Here is a 14,841-nt window from a genome sequence, read left to right on the forward strand (position 1 = left end):
CCACTCTCCCTCCCTGTTGACAGCTCCCTCCCTCCAGCCCTCAGACACTGCCCATCCCCTTTTTTCCCTTCCAGCTCATCCCTTTGCTTTGCCTTTCATTAATAAACAGTTTGGCTTCTTCACTTTGCCTGCATCCCTGTGGAGCTGAAGCAAACCCGGGGCCCTGGGACACATAGACCCGTTCTCTTCCAGGCCCTGTTTTGTGCCCAGACCCAGAGGAACAAGGGCAGGTCAGGCTGGAAAGGTGCCTGTGCTGAAGGTGCAGTTCCACAGCACCGTGCAGTTCCAGATCTTGCTGAGCACCTCAGAGTTCCTGGATTTTGGAAGAGACAACCTGAATATGCTGTGAACCCAGCTGTGAGGGATTCCATGGCAAGCATCTATGGAGGGTCACTGAGCTTGGAATGCTGGAAGTTTTCAAGAATATCTTCCTGAAAGCACAGCAGTGCTCCTTCCCTGCACAGGATGAGGAAGAGGGCAGAACCAGAGACCATCCAGGCTTAGCAGGGAGCTCTGGGTGTGCCTAGGGGCAAATGAAGCAGCAGCACAGTGCCCAAGACTCGGATGTGTGACCGTGCCGGTGCCCGGAGTGCTGTCAGGCAGTGCCGGGATCCTGGCTGTGCTTCTGGTCCCCACAAGTGAGGAATGGCAGCCCCAGGCTCAGACCCAGTCAGAAAGGCAAGCAAGGGAGACCAGAGGGAGGGCACCCTTCCAGTTTCTCTTGGGCATGGCCGCAAAACAGCCCCTGCTGCTTCTTCCTCTGCCTGTGTTTGGGCTGTGCTGGTGGCAGAGCCAGCCAGGTTGGGCTCTGCATTCCAAAGCCTGTTGGGAGCAGGCATGAAAAGCGCTGTGTGCACAGCAGAGAGTCCTGGAAGGTGCTGGCAAGAGCGTCCTGCAGGAACAGGGCTCTGGTCCCTGACTGGGAACAGCCTGGTTTTGGTGCTGTGAGCACAGACAGGAGTTAAGGCAGGTGAAGAGGCAGTGGGCAGCTTGTGTTTGTGGAGGGCCTGGGGCTGCACATCTGAACCTGCACCTGGAAACTCACTTGGGGGAATAGGAGCTAGAGCTGGAGTGCCTGTCCTGAAAGGACCTGAAGTCATTCAGCCTTAACACCAAAGGCCAAGGGCTGTTTGGCCACTTTCCCTTCCACACCGCACGCTTGAGCAACTGGCTCAGAGCAAGCAGCCTTTTTCCCCTCTTCCCCATTGGCCTGAAGACACTCTGCACCAAGAGAAAGCTCCTGGACACCCGACTATGCAACAACAGCAATTTAATGTTCCTCTAGTGGGTGAAGGGAAAGGAAGTGCTGGCAGAGGAGAGCTGTTCCCCGCAGGCTCAGGTGGCCCCAGCAGACGCAGCCTCCCGGATCCGTTCTCCGCAGCGCCGCGGCAGGACACTCAGCCACGGCCACACAGGAAAGGCCGTGACTTCCAGAGGCGGCGCAGTTGGTCTCGCATCCTCTGCACTCAGGAGGAGGGAACTCTCCGTAGAGCTAAAAGGATGTACAGAGCTTGAAGCGCCAGGCATGAGATGGCAGGACTGCTGTCATCCGTCATGACCTGAAGGGCTGCAGAGAGAGAAACAGAGGCACAGTCAAAGGCTGGATCTGTGGGGAGCTGGGCAGAGCCTCCAGCCTCGTCCATGGCACGCAGCTCCTGGCACAGCCTGGAGGAGGCAGGAGCCAAGAAGGATGAGCTGGCAGCTGCTGGCCAGGAATGTGCCGCAGGCCCCTTCAAAGTGTCTGTGCTGTGGCCACGCTGCCCTTGGGGCACGCAGGGAGCGGAGCCATCGGCGGGCATGCCAGGGAGGGCAGCTGCAAGCGGCAGACCCCGCCGAGAGCCCGCGGGCCTCACTCACCGCTGCAGATGATGCGGAACTCCGGCTGCTGCCCTGTCAGGTAGCGCCCGGCCATCCCTGGGGAACACAGAGCGTGTCCTGCCTTCAGAGCCACAGCTGCCGCACACGGCCGCTGCCAGCCCTGAGGCCACACGCCCTGTTGGCCCGGCAAGGCTCAGCCCAGGCCCCTGGTGCACGCTGGTGCCCCAGGGCATGGCTGCCAGAGGGCGGCAGCAGCAATGCCCAGGCCAGCGGGGGCTGCCCATGCCCACGCCCGGATCCTGCTGCCGGCACAGCAGGTGGGGCTGAGGCCCAGCTGCGGCAATGGGGTGGGCCGGGGAGGGAGCCAGGCTTGGGACTCACCCATGAACCTGACGGCCGCCTCTCGCAGGGGCTCCTGTGCGCTCCGCAGGTACGGAAGGGCCAGGCGCAGGTGCTCGGATGCTCGGCTCTTGTCCTCTGCCAGCTGCAGAGAGCGGCAGGGCATGGAGGGAAAGGGTTGATGGGGGCCCTGCCCCTGGGCTGGGCGCTCTCTAGGGCCAGCGCCACTAGCCCTGCCCAGAGAGCCCTGAGGCGTGACCAATAGACGAAGGCGCTGGGCTCGGGACGGGGCGGAGGGCCCGCCGAGCCGCGGTGCCACCCCGCAGAAGAGCCCAGCTGGCTCGGGGCTCCGTCGGCACCGCGCTTGGGGCCGGAGGAGCCTGGAGAAGGGCCCGCACGGCCCAGGGAAGGGAGCGGCGTGTGGGGCGCAGGCTGGTGCCCCTGCCTGCGGCACTGGGCAGGAGTCACAGCCGCCAGCCCCACAGACTGGGCGCCGTGGGCAGGCGGCTTCTGCAGGCATCAGGTTGGGGATTACAGCCTGTCCTTACCAAGCGCTCGGCAAATCTCCACATCTGATCGGTCTTCAGCAGCTACTTGAGATCCTTCCTCTTCAGGACCCTTAGTGGAGAAAGCAGCGTTTCCCGAGAGGCCTGCAGAACAGCAGAGAGCCAGAGATGGCAGCGCAGCCCAGGGCACAGGAGCCGCATCTCTGTGCCCAGGCCAGGAGGAGGCTGGAGCCCGTCAGGTGCCAGGGCGTGGGGAGACAGCTGAGCCCTGTGCCATGGGGACGCCCAGGAGGCCTCACCTGTGCCACAGGCCGGTCCTCATGGTGGCAGTGGAAGAAGAGTGGGAGCAGGCTCTGGCTCACATGCTTCTTCAGGGCCTTTTCTCCCTTTGCCACGACCCGCGTGATCACCTCTTGGAAGAGGCGAATGGAGAGCAGCTGCACAAGGCTGTTGTCCTGTTGGAAAGGAAGCAAAAGGCCTCCACATCAGCTGCTGCAGGCCCCCCTGTGGCCAGGCCCAAGGCACCACCCAAGTGCCCGTGGCTGGGGGCACAGAGCCTCACATTGTCAAAGTGGTGCCAGAGCGCCTCAGTCAGCTGCAGGGCGATGGGGCTGGCTATTGCCAGGTCTTTCTGCAGCAGCAGGAGGCGTAGCACAACGAGGGTCATCTCAACGATGTCTCCATCCCTATCCCACAGTAGCTTCCCAAGGCTTTCAGTCAGGCTGTACATGCTTGGATTCTGTATGCAAAACAAGGCTGGGCAACCCCACACTGCTGCTGCTGCTGCTGCAGGGCTCAGAGGCCAAAGGCCTGTCCCAAAGCACTCAGGCAGCTGAAGAGTGACCCTGGAGAGCTGGGAGCAGCTGCCACAGCTGCCAAAGCCCAGCTAAGCCCAAGGGGCTGCTTGCCCCAGCCCCACACTGCCAGCACAGCTTCAGCTGCTGCTTCCTTCTCACCATGGAAGTGAGCAGCACGAGGCCTCGGAGCGCGATGCAGCGCATCTGCCTGGACTGGCTCTGCAGGTGCCTCGTCAAGATCTCCAGGACTTTTTCACCGCATTCGCTCAAGTCCAGGCAATCCAGGACCTAAAAGGCACACAGCAGGCACAGAGGTGCCCAGCTGGCAGGAGCTCAGAAGTGCACAGGGCCGAGCCAAGGCAGCAGCACAGGGCACAGGCAGCGTCCCAGGCAGCTGCGGCTACGAGAGGGCAGAGGGCTGGGAGGCAGCTCAGCCAGGCAGCGCTGGCCATGGGGCTCACCTCCACCAGGAAGGCCAGGGCGCGCAGTTCCCAGTCTGAAATGCCTTGGCTGAGCAGGTCCAAGAGGCAGGATGCCATGTCGCAACACCAGCCGATGGAGACATGGTGCATCTCCCTGGCAGGGAGGAAAAGGCACCATTGCTCCTGGGCCGGGCAGGCAAACCTCTCTCAGGGCTGACTGGCAGAGCTCTGGTCTGCTCCCGAGCAGCCCGGGGGCACTTTGGGAGGCGGCTGTTCCCGGGCACCCTCCTCTGCCGGCCTTTTCCAGTCTGCTCATCCCTCCCTTGGTGACAAGGCCCTGCTGCCCATGACCACAGGAACTGTGTGGGGCATTGCGGGCACGAAGGAGAGGGGCGGTGGGGAGAACGAGGTCTCACCTGGCCAGCAGACCCACGGCGCAGTGGTGGGTGTCGGCACAGAGCAGCGTGTCCCAGGCACGCTTGCGTTCCATGGACAGCACCACGTGCTCATAGCGCATTTGGCAGAGCAGGGCCTTCAGGGTCTGCAGCGCAAAGCTGTGGGCAGAGCAAAGGCCAGGTCAAGCTGGGAGCCCTGGCTCCTGCCCTGGGGGCATGGGAGGGATGGGGAGACTGGGAGGACTGGCATGGAGCACCTGTTGGGGTTGGTGGAGAGGCCGTGTTGCTCCTGGCATCCCTTCCAGAAGGTCTCAACCTCTTCTGGCATCTCCTGCATGCTGATGTAAGTTTGGTAGAGCAGACGCAGAAAGAGATTAGGGAAATACTCCAGGACGACACGTGAGCGCCAGGCCAGATTGAAGACTCTCCACAGCGCCACGATTGCCTGCAAGAAATAAAACAGCCAGAGACAAGGCTCAGTGGCTAAGACATGCACGTGGCAGGGCCCGAGCGTGCGAGAGAGAGGCCGGGGGAGACACGGGTGGAGCAGCTGGCCTTGGTCCCCTGAAGCCTGCCCCTAAGGCGGGATTCAGCGCAGTGTCTGAGGCAGAAGGATGCGGCTGGGGGGAGCACAGAGAGCTGGCTGCTGGAGAGGCAGCCTAGGGGCTGGCAAAGGCCAGCTCCAGAAACTCACAGCCAGGGCAAAGACCCCTGCGTCGTCCCCATCGGAGGTGTACACGCTGTGCACTGGCCAGGCGCTCAGCACATCGAGGAGCAGCTGCAGCGCAGGCTCCGCAGTCCTGCTCGAGGACATGATGGATGCCCACATGGTGGCGGCAGCTCTGTGGGGTCAAAGGTCTGTGTCAGGGCTGTCTCGGCCACAGCGCCGTGGCCTGGGCAGCTGCAGGGGCCCGCACTGGCCCTCAGCCCTGCCCCTGCCCACTGCCCCTGGCCGGCAGCAGCCAGCCAGCCCATGTGGTACAGGGGCCGCGAGGGGCAGGGAGGGAGCATGGCACCAGGCTCTGGAGCTGACATGGCAGCACTGGAAAACAGAGGAGCCAGAGGATCCTGGAACTCCCTGCCTGTCTGGCACTCAGCAGGGACAGGCTCTACAGGGTGCTGGGCCGCTGAACTCCAAGCCCTCCAGGCAGGTGGGGCTGCCCTACCTGTCACACGATGGGGCCCAGCGCAAGAGGGTGATCAGCACGTCACAGGGGTATTCCTGGGTCAGCTCCAGAAGGGCCTTGTCCAGCCTGTGCCCAGCAGACTCATTGGCCGTGAGCCGCTGGTGGATGTACCTCACCATGGCGGGCACCTGCAGAAGGCACGGGCAGACTCACAGAGCTGCCAGAGCAGCACCTTCCCCTGAGAAGTGCTTCCCTTCCAAGCGCAGCATTGGGTCGGGCCTCAAAGGCCGAGGGAGCCCGGCAGAGCTGGCTCGAGTTGCCACACCACTGCTGGGGCCATCGAGCCCTTGCCCCAGGCTGCTTACTTGCGTTGCATTGGAGACACCCTTCTCCACAAGCAAATCCAGCATGGCAGCACCGGTCTCGGCATCGAGGAACGGAAGGTTCTCCAAGATGCCCGTGCCGGCACCGGCGGTCACTTCCTGCAAAAGACACGTGATGAATTCACAGAGGGTGTTCCGGAGAAGGGCAGCAAGGGAGGGAGAATCCATGGGGCGCTCCAAGCCTGGTGCTTGGCTGAGCAGTGCCCGCAGGCCCAGCCCAGGTGGGGATGGCTGCAGGTACCTGCGCCGTTCTGCCAAAGCGGCCATGGGCGGCCTCTTCTTCCTCTGTCCGGTCCTTGGCTGCATCTGGCAAAGAGCGAGCGCAGCCAGAGCTGAGGGGCTGCAGGCGAGGCCGGAGAACACAGCCCAGCCCTGCGCTGCCCAGGCAGGGAGAGCCTCAGGATGCCCCAGGGGATGGAGTGCAGCTGCCAGGTGCTCCAGCCCAGCTTCTGTCCTATCCATGGATGTGTCCACAGGGATGGAATGGGATGGGATGGGATGGGATGGGATGGGATGGGATGGGATGGGATGGGATGGGGCCAAACTGGCTACAGGCATCAGCCCTGCAGCCCGTCTCAGACACTCACGCTCCTGCAGCAGCTGGAACTGCTCCAGTTCTTCCGGCTGCTGTGCTGAGGTAGCTCCAGCCTCTTCCTCCTCCAGCCAGGCCAACTTGGGCACGCTGGGGGCTCTCTGCTCCATGTCACTCCTTGCAGTTAGGAGCGCTTGCTGAAGCAGAGAGGCCTCGGAAGGGCTGAAGATGAGCAAATGCTGCAGTTGTGCCTTGAAGGCACCTGCAACAGAGGAGCCTCGGGAAGGCTACAGGATAGGAAGTCCTGCAGTACGTCCTCAAAGGCACCAGCAACAGAGAAGTTTCAAGAAGGAAAAAGGACTGCAAGTCCCGCAGTCTGTCCTCAAGGGCACCGGCTGCAGGGATGGCAGACGCTTAGGAAATGCTCCACGTCACCGAGTCCTGCAGCCTGGCCTCGAGGTCACCTGCACAGGGAACGCCTGGGAAAAGCTCCGGGTCAGCAAGGAACAAGCTGGCTGGGGGGGGGCTCCTCACAGCACTGCTCTGTCCCGTCCTGTCCTGTCGCGTGCACCGAGCACTGTGGCGTGGCCGTGGCGCCGCCAGCACCTATGTCACGGCGTGTCACAAAGGTTCACCCTTGCACACTCTGTCCCTTTCCATCCCACAGTGACCACGGTGCACTGTGTCACAGAGAGCCCCAGGACACATCTCCACGTGCCCTGGGGACACCCCCACCCCACCCAAACTGCACCAGCTTGCAGGCAAGACCTTGCCCCAAGTGTTGAAGCCCAGCATGAACTTTAGCAAGGGCCCAAACAAGAAGCAGCTGCTCCTCTGCTCTGCCTGCTCAAGGCAGCAGAATGAGCCCCCACGGCTGCACACACAGCAGAGCAGGAAGGGCACCAGGGCCTTCCACAGGCCCTGCCACGGCCTCTTTGGGACCAGTCCCGGTGCTGGGTGGCCGGCACACTCGCAGGGGCGTGTCACAGGCACGGGACCTGTGGCCCAGAGCACCAATGCTGCTCTGTCCTCTGGGCAGCGCTTACAGCAGCAGCTGTGGAAGAGTCCCTGCCAAAGGAGATTTGCCATCCCCAAGGCCTGCCAATGCTGGTGCCTGTCTCCTGCCACAGAGGCCTGTGGCCCCGGGGGACATCTCTGCCAGAGGACAGCCAAAGCCAACGTGCCTTGGTGTCTGTGCAATCTTTCCTGCCAACAGGTGGCTGTTGGCAGGAGCACCTGGAGCAATTGGTGGCCACACTGGGTATCCGTCAGAAGGCAGAAGCTGTCCCTTCTTGGAATGATGTTTGCTCGGAAGTCATTATCTGCAGCACAAAACCACCATCCACTATTGAGTTTCACAGGACAATGACATTCTTACAGAGATACTGTCAAGGTGCCTTCTGGCTATTTTTTTTGCTCTCTGGATAAAATCATCAGCCTAGCCTCTGATGGCCAATGCTGCGGGCGCTGCCTTTCTGGCTGTGGCCAGCAGCTGGTGTCCAAACACAAGTGGGTGCCTTCTGGGCAAGGGAATGGACTGGCACCAGCAGCCATTTTCCCTGGTGAAGCTGGCAGGAACCTGGGCAAGGGCAGAAGGTTTTCCTGCTTGTGCGCTTAGTACATGGAACGGGTCTCATACAGTATCTGCTTTTGAGAATTGAGTTTCATTCTTGGGATATTCCAGGCCATCATAAATAGTAAGCAATCCAGCTGGAGGGGTAGGCAGGAGCACAATCAGCCTATTAGGGTATATCATGTCCGATTTCATGGCCACATGATTGCAACCCAGATATGCATGGAATCCAATAGCACAACTTCATCCTCTAATGGGCTGAGGTACTCAGGATACTCAACTATTTGCACTGGGAACTTGGTAAAGTATCCTTTGTAATACTACCAGGGGCCAGTGTAAGGTTTCTGGAGGTTTCCGAAATGCCTCCCTAAAGGCAGGCAATGTATCTGAAGAAACCACTTACCATGCCTTGGGTACGCAACAAGGAGCGAAACGGAATGGGTCACACCACAGACATTTAAAATTAAAACCAAAACAAACAACTTTACATCAGAAACAACTCCGTAGAATGGGACCCATATGTGAAATAATAGAGTCTTTCACTCTGGGGTAAGACAAACAAATGAGGAATTGTTGCCTCTAAATCCACAGTACTCTCTGAAAAAGCTGGAGGTGAAGAGTACAAGCTAATATTTCCATAATTAAACAGCAATTCTGCCCACTCATACAGCAAGCCTAAAAGAATGGGAGCTGTGGATACATTCCCAGACACCAAATCATAGGTATAAGAAAGACTTAAGGGGATGGTTTGGGTCTGAACGGGGAGTATTAAATTCTATTGATCAGGAAGTCTTATTCAAGAAAGTAAACACTGTGAGTTCTTATATTGGACAGATACAAACTCCTCTCAGATCAACCCTACTGTCTCTTGCCCATACCCAAAGCCTGGCAGCTAACCTATTAAGCACCCTGGCCAGCAATACACTGCAGGATTTTCAAGCAGTTGTTGGCTTTATGGGAAAACTACAGAGTAACATTTCTTAAGCATTTCAATGTTTACAAGCTCAACTGTATGTGGCTATGGTCTGTAATCTCAGGAAAACTTCAAAAAAGGAGAGCTGGGGAAATTGCCACAAGAATTAACTAAATCATGGCTAAAAATGAAACCACAAAGCAATTTGAAAAAGACTTCCACACTTGGTTGCAATTGGTCCATTTCACATAGAATGAACAAAACCCTGCAGTCTTTTGTATTAACCATTAAGAATGCAACAAAATACCGTGTCATTCCAATTTTGGCCCTTGGAGTTATAAGAACTCACATAACTGTCAGACACATTCAGCATAATGTCTGGGCCATTTTCAACAAGAAAACTAGAAGCTGACAAACTCTTAGTATCAAAGCATGTGTGCCAAGGGACGCACTGAATTTTGTGTGCAAAAATGCGGTGCTTGAAAGAGAGGATCGGTGTCTGCATGCTGAGGGCAGCAGTTGTATTTTTGAAATGAGCCCAGTTCCCCGTGCACAATCACAGGTGTGTTATGTGGGAAGGGGCTGTGCCTGTGTGAGATCTGCTTGCACAACTATTACAATAGAGTCTTTTAAGGAAACTCCTAATGGTACTAACTTCTCTATTTGTAATTTCACAACAACCAAAAGTGGATGCGACTTCAGCTGCACCACACAAGAACTTCTCTTGAGATTCTGCAGAATGCACATGATGGGTATCACCAAGTGCCCAAATTCCAAACTGCACGGGACGCTCACATTCTAAAGCAAATGCCCTACCAGCCTAATATAGAATGGCTAGTGGCAGAAGTCAAAAATGCATCTCACAGAGCCTGAATGACACTCAAATCCGGTATCAAAGTTGTTATCGAAATCATCACCAAAAGAGAGAAAGAAAGAGAACATCATGAGTCAGATGTCGTCTTGTGATATGGACAAATCTGGAACCACCAACAGCTCCTCAGATTTTTAGCTTCCTCAGCAAACCAGTTCTAATTTTAAAAAAATTAACCCTCCTCTGAAGCATCATAAATCTATGAATTTGGTAGAAAATTAAAACAGAGACAGAACAGTGCATATGTACTGTGAACTGTCCAGAGGATCTTGCAAAAGAATTTGCATCAGGATAAAGAGAAGAGCTGAATGAAACAAGGCCTTTGTTTGACATAAGCACAAGCAATTCACATAAGTAAACAAGTACTTGGCACAGACCTACACAAGCACTTAGCACCAGTTAGCATAAGAAAAACCTGGCTGGCCTAACTTGACAGGAGAGGGACTTGACAAAAAGCTTTAGACACATTCCACCAGAAGAACTAAGGGCAAGTGTAAAATGAGCCCTGTGCAGGGAAGCCATGAGGAAGAAGTGCTGCTTTAGGGCATGGAGGCCGCTCCTGGCCAGCCCCTGGACATCAGCTTCAAGTACAGGAACCTGACAGAATGTATTTCTAACGCCCTGCCTATCGAATCACCTCAGCAGAGTCAAGATGGGTGGTAATTTTGAGATCAATTTCTGACATCATCCCACTGAAATGTACATGTGGCAGAGAAGCATTTTAGTCGCGTGCAGACCCTGCCCTCCTGCCAGCTCAATTAAAGGGCTTTTGGCGGACAATGCATTTGTCTGCCGATTTCTTTGAATTAGGGAGACCCCTCAGGACAGCTGTTGGCCATCCCCTGTGTGCGGCCATCCCCTGTGTGGATCTGCAAAAGCTTCAAATCAGCTGCCTCAGCTTCCAGGGCCTCTCTTGGCCAGCATCCTGGCGTGGGTACAGGGCCGCTGCAAGGAACTGCTGGGACCCAGCGAGACAGGACCGGCTGTCTATGCTATCCATCCATAGCAGCCTTGACAGAGTCAGGGCCATCCTGAAAGCAGAGAAACACTCGCAGGTCAGCAGAGAGGAGCGAGGAGCACTGGGCTGCTCTCAGGGTATCTCAGCATGGTGCTCCAGTGGGAAGGGCAGGCAGGCCTCCCACATTCAGGGCATCCCGTGCATTAAAAGGATGGGCATTTTGTCCTTTTCATCCCTCCAGCCCGGAATCAGGCCTGACACATCCTCCTCTGCAGTGGAGTTTTTCCCACTGCACGTGGGACAGGGATTGAAGCTCCCTGCTCAGGCTTTGCAGCTCGCCTGGCCAGGCCGCTGCCCTCACTCACCCTGACTGAGATCCTGGAACTCTTCCTGCTGCTCATTCATCATGGGAAACCCGGCCATCTCTGAGAAAAAAGAGTTCATCTTGGCCCCAGCGGCACAGCTCCCTGCCAGCGGCGCTGCCGGCGCTGTGGCCACACGGGCTGCTGGCCCGGCAGGGCTCAGCCCGGCCCTTGCCGCACGCTGCCGCCCCAGGGCACGGCTGCCAGAGGGCGGCAGCAGCAATGCCCGGGCCAGGCGGGGCTCCACGGCACCGGGCCCGGCTGGCGCTTCGGGGACAGCAGGCGGGGCTGGGGCCTGTGGGAATCCTGAAAATCAGAGCGTTTTAGGAATGCTACAAAAGGCAGGCCTCAGAGACAGCAGAAGTGCGATTAGAGTTAGGCAGTAGCCATAAGATTTGTCAGCAGAAAGTTTTTATAAGAAGTAGAAAACTACGGACAAATAGGACAATGGTCTGAGTATTAATGCTTGGCTAGAATACCTCCCTAAGCTAGAGAAAAGTTTATCTACCAAGATATTAGGAAGTTTTAAGCTTAATAATGGAGCCCTGTGGATTGTATGTTAATGCTTACAAGCAGGTATTATATTCAAAATAAGCGAGCATTGTTTGACTGAAGGTACATGTGCTTACAGTGCTTGGATAGAACTCTTGTCAATATGCTTCTGCTTTGTGTGATTAGTCAAAAACTTTTAAAGTAAATTCTAACATGAAGTTCTTTTCTTCTGGGGATGTGTGTGACTGTGGTCACAGGGGTTTTCAGGTGAAAGGAGAGACGAGAATATTGACTTCATGTTCAGAAGGCTTGATTTATTATTTTATTTTATATATATATTTTACATTAAACCTATACTAAAAGAAAAGAAAGGAAAAGGTTTCCTCAGAAGCTAGCTCTGCTAAGAATAGAATAGAAAAGAATGATAACACAGGCAGCTCTCTCAGACCCTGTCCGAGACAGCTCCATCTTGATTGGCCATTAATTATAAACATGTAAGAGGGGCTAATCACAGGTGGACCTGTTGCATTCTACATCAGCAGATAATCATTGTTTACATCTTGTTGCTGAAACTGCAGCTTCTCAGAAAGGAGAAAAATCCTAAGAAAGGATTTTTCACAAAAGACGTCTGCGACAGATGTGAGCTGCTGGCATTTACCCATTGTCATAACCATGTAATGAGACTGATGCTGGAAAATGAACAGCTCAAGACGCGTTCCCCAGCAGTCCCATCCCGTTGGTGATTTGTGCAAAGACCCCCAGGCAATGATAGGGCCGAGCTGTGGCAGGGTGGGGCAGGGTGGGGCAGGGCAGGGCCGGGTTGGATGGCGCAGTATAGGGTTGAGCATGGTGAGGTACAGCCGGGCTGCAGCAGGGTGGGGAGGGGAGGGGCACGGTGTGGCAGGCTGGTGCAAGGTGTGGTAGGGTGGGGCAGAGTAGGGTGGGGCAGGATGGCGCAGGGGTGAGCAGGGTGGGGTAGGGAGGGGCTGGATTGTGTGGAGCAGTGCGGGGCAGAGCACTGTGGGGTTGGGCAGGGCTGGGCAGACAGAGGTTGGGCAAGGTGGGGAAGGGTGGGGCTGGGTGGTGCTAAGGAGGGTGGGGCAGGCAGAGAGCCCGGGCTCGTGGCTCACCCATGAACCTGATGGCCGCCACTTGCAAGGCCTCCTGGGGGCTGTCCTAGCACTGCAGGGCCCGGCGCAGGTGCTCGACTGCTTTGCTCCTGTCCTCTGCCAGCTGGAGAGTGCCAGGAGGGTGCAGCTGGTGCAGACTCAGCCCCTTGACCGGGCTGTCCCTGTGGCCAGCACTGGCCTCCCCTGCCCACACAGCCATGTGAGGAAGCCAGCAGCCACTGGGGCCGGGGCTGGAGGGGGCAGAGGGGTGGGTGCTGCCCAAGAAAAATAAAGGAAAAATTCTGACCTCCAACACTAAAACAAATGGCCGTATTGGAGATAACGTTTTGCAGGGAATGGACAACACATTGAGCCTGACAAGGTCAGGTGCACAGTGCAAATGTGGTGGAGCCGTTCACAACAGGGGCCATCTGAATACTCCAGCTTCATGGGAACAAAGCATTTCGTGGATGACCAAGAGACAGTGAGTTCTGTAGCAAGCAAACTCAGGAATGATGAGACCATCGTCCATGGCCTGATGCACACTCATGTCTCTGCTGTGGTTGTCTCAAGGATGAACAGGAAAAATTCAGAGAAAAGATGAGGAAGGAGATGAGCAAGGACAGTTCCCATGTGGCACCAGTGCAAACCAGAGGCCCCAGTGTCAGAGCTCAACACCCCCCAGCTAGGGAGAGGGAGTACACCCCACGAGTGGACCTGTGGTTCTTCCTGTATGAACATGGGCAAGACATGAGAGGGTGGAATGGAAAACTCATCTCTGTCCTAACAGCATGGGTATGAGAGCTAAAAGAGGAACCTACTAGAAGAGAGATTTCCACCCAAATGAATGAAACCCCAGCTCCCTGTGACCGAGCTGCCAGGTATAGCAGAAGGGAGGATGATATGTCAGATCTCCTTGAAGGAACATCCAGAACATACACCCAGGGAGGGAACGGTAGCCAGGACTAGAGAGGCCCTGCCTCTAGACAGGTGGAGGCCAGGGAAAATTGTGTCTCTTGGGCTGTGTGGATCCCTGACACACCAGAGCCATAAATATACAAGGCTTTTGTCAACGCTGGTGCACAGTGTACTCTAATGCCATCAGGACGCTGAGGCAAAGCAAAAATTTTCCAGGACAGAAATCCATTTTAATTTAGGTGAAATGTACATTTTTGAGTTGAGTCTGTGGTTAGAAACCATAGTTATTCAGCCAGATTGCAAGGCCTAAGCTCAGTGAAGTTACTTCAGTGAAGGACAGAGATAAAGGGGGAAGCCTAGCAATTCAAACACTGTGCATCTTCAAGTCAGGAGAGCGGGCTGCCATCTCGAGGTTCCAGTAGCTCCGAAATCACCTGCGCAGGGCATGGAAGACAAGGACTCGTCTGTCATGGCTCAGCTGCCTGCCTGCCAGGCCGGAGCTCTGTGGAGAGCTGATCCCAGAAGCTCTATTTGTTTGGGCCTCCTGAGTCAGGAGGAATTTTCTTTTTCTTCAAGATTGCTCTTTTCATTTCTTTCTTTTCCTTTACAATGTAAATAGAAACTATGTTATAATACACAGACTGCAAGGATCTTTCTTTTGCTGCCCAGGGTCCGCAGGGCATAGGGGAGGAGAGGAAAAAGGATGATTGCGCTCAGCAAGCTGCCCAGGCGTGCAGTGTTGCAGGGAAAATGGCCAGAAGCCCCTTGGCCTTTGGTGGTTCTGCTGAAGCCTTTGTGCTGGTGACAGAGCGGGTGGGCAGGGGCCGGGGCTGCGGGGATCCCTGTGAGAGCAGTGCCTGGAGATGGCCACAAGCCCTGTGCCGGGCAGAAAGCGCATCCGTGTCCTCCTGCCCGTGTGCTGCTGGCTGCCTTGCTGAGGGCTCCCAGGAGCCTCTGGATGGGGCTGCTCTGGAGCTGCCGTGGGGCTGCGGTGCTGCTGCCGGGCAGCTTGGCAGGGCTGGGGCGCTGGCAAGCCCTGAGCAATGGGCTGTCAGAGGCCACAAGCAGCCCCCCAGCAGCCGCCTTGATCCTTCCACAGTTGACTTGCAAGAGGGACCCTGGGCACTCTGGAACTAACAGCATCAGTGTTGCTGGAAATCCAAATGCAGGGAAATCTCAGACCTTTGGTCTTGTCAGCAAAGCTTTGAATTAAACACAGGATTTGAAGGGAGACCTTGGAAAGGGCTTCCAAAGCTAGGTGCTAGAAGCGAGAATGTGGATTTCTAGTTTATTATAGCAGAGACACGGGGAGGAAAGTTGAAGTGG

The sequence above is a fragment of the Melozone crissalis genome, unplaced genomic scaffold (genome assembly GCF_028551555.1).
Source record: "Melozone crissalis strain CALT ecotype California unplaced genomic scaffold, PUWL_Pcris_2 ptg000192l_1, whole genome shotgun sequence".
In the NCBI taxonomy this organism is placed as follows: domain Eukaryota; kingdom Metazoa; phylum Chordata; class Aves; order Passeriformes; family Passerellidae; genus Melozone; species Melozone crissalis.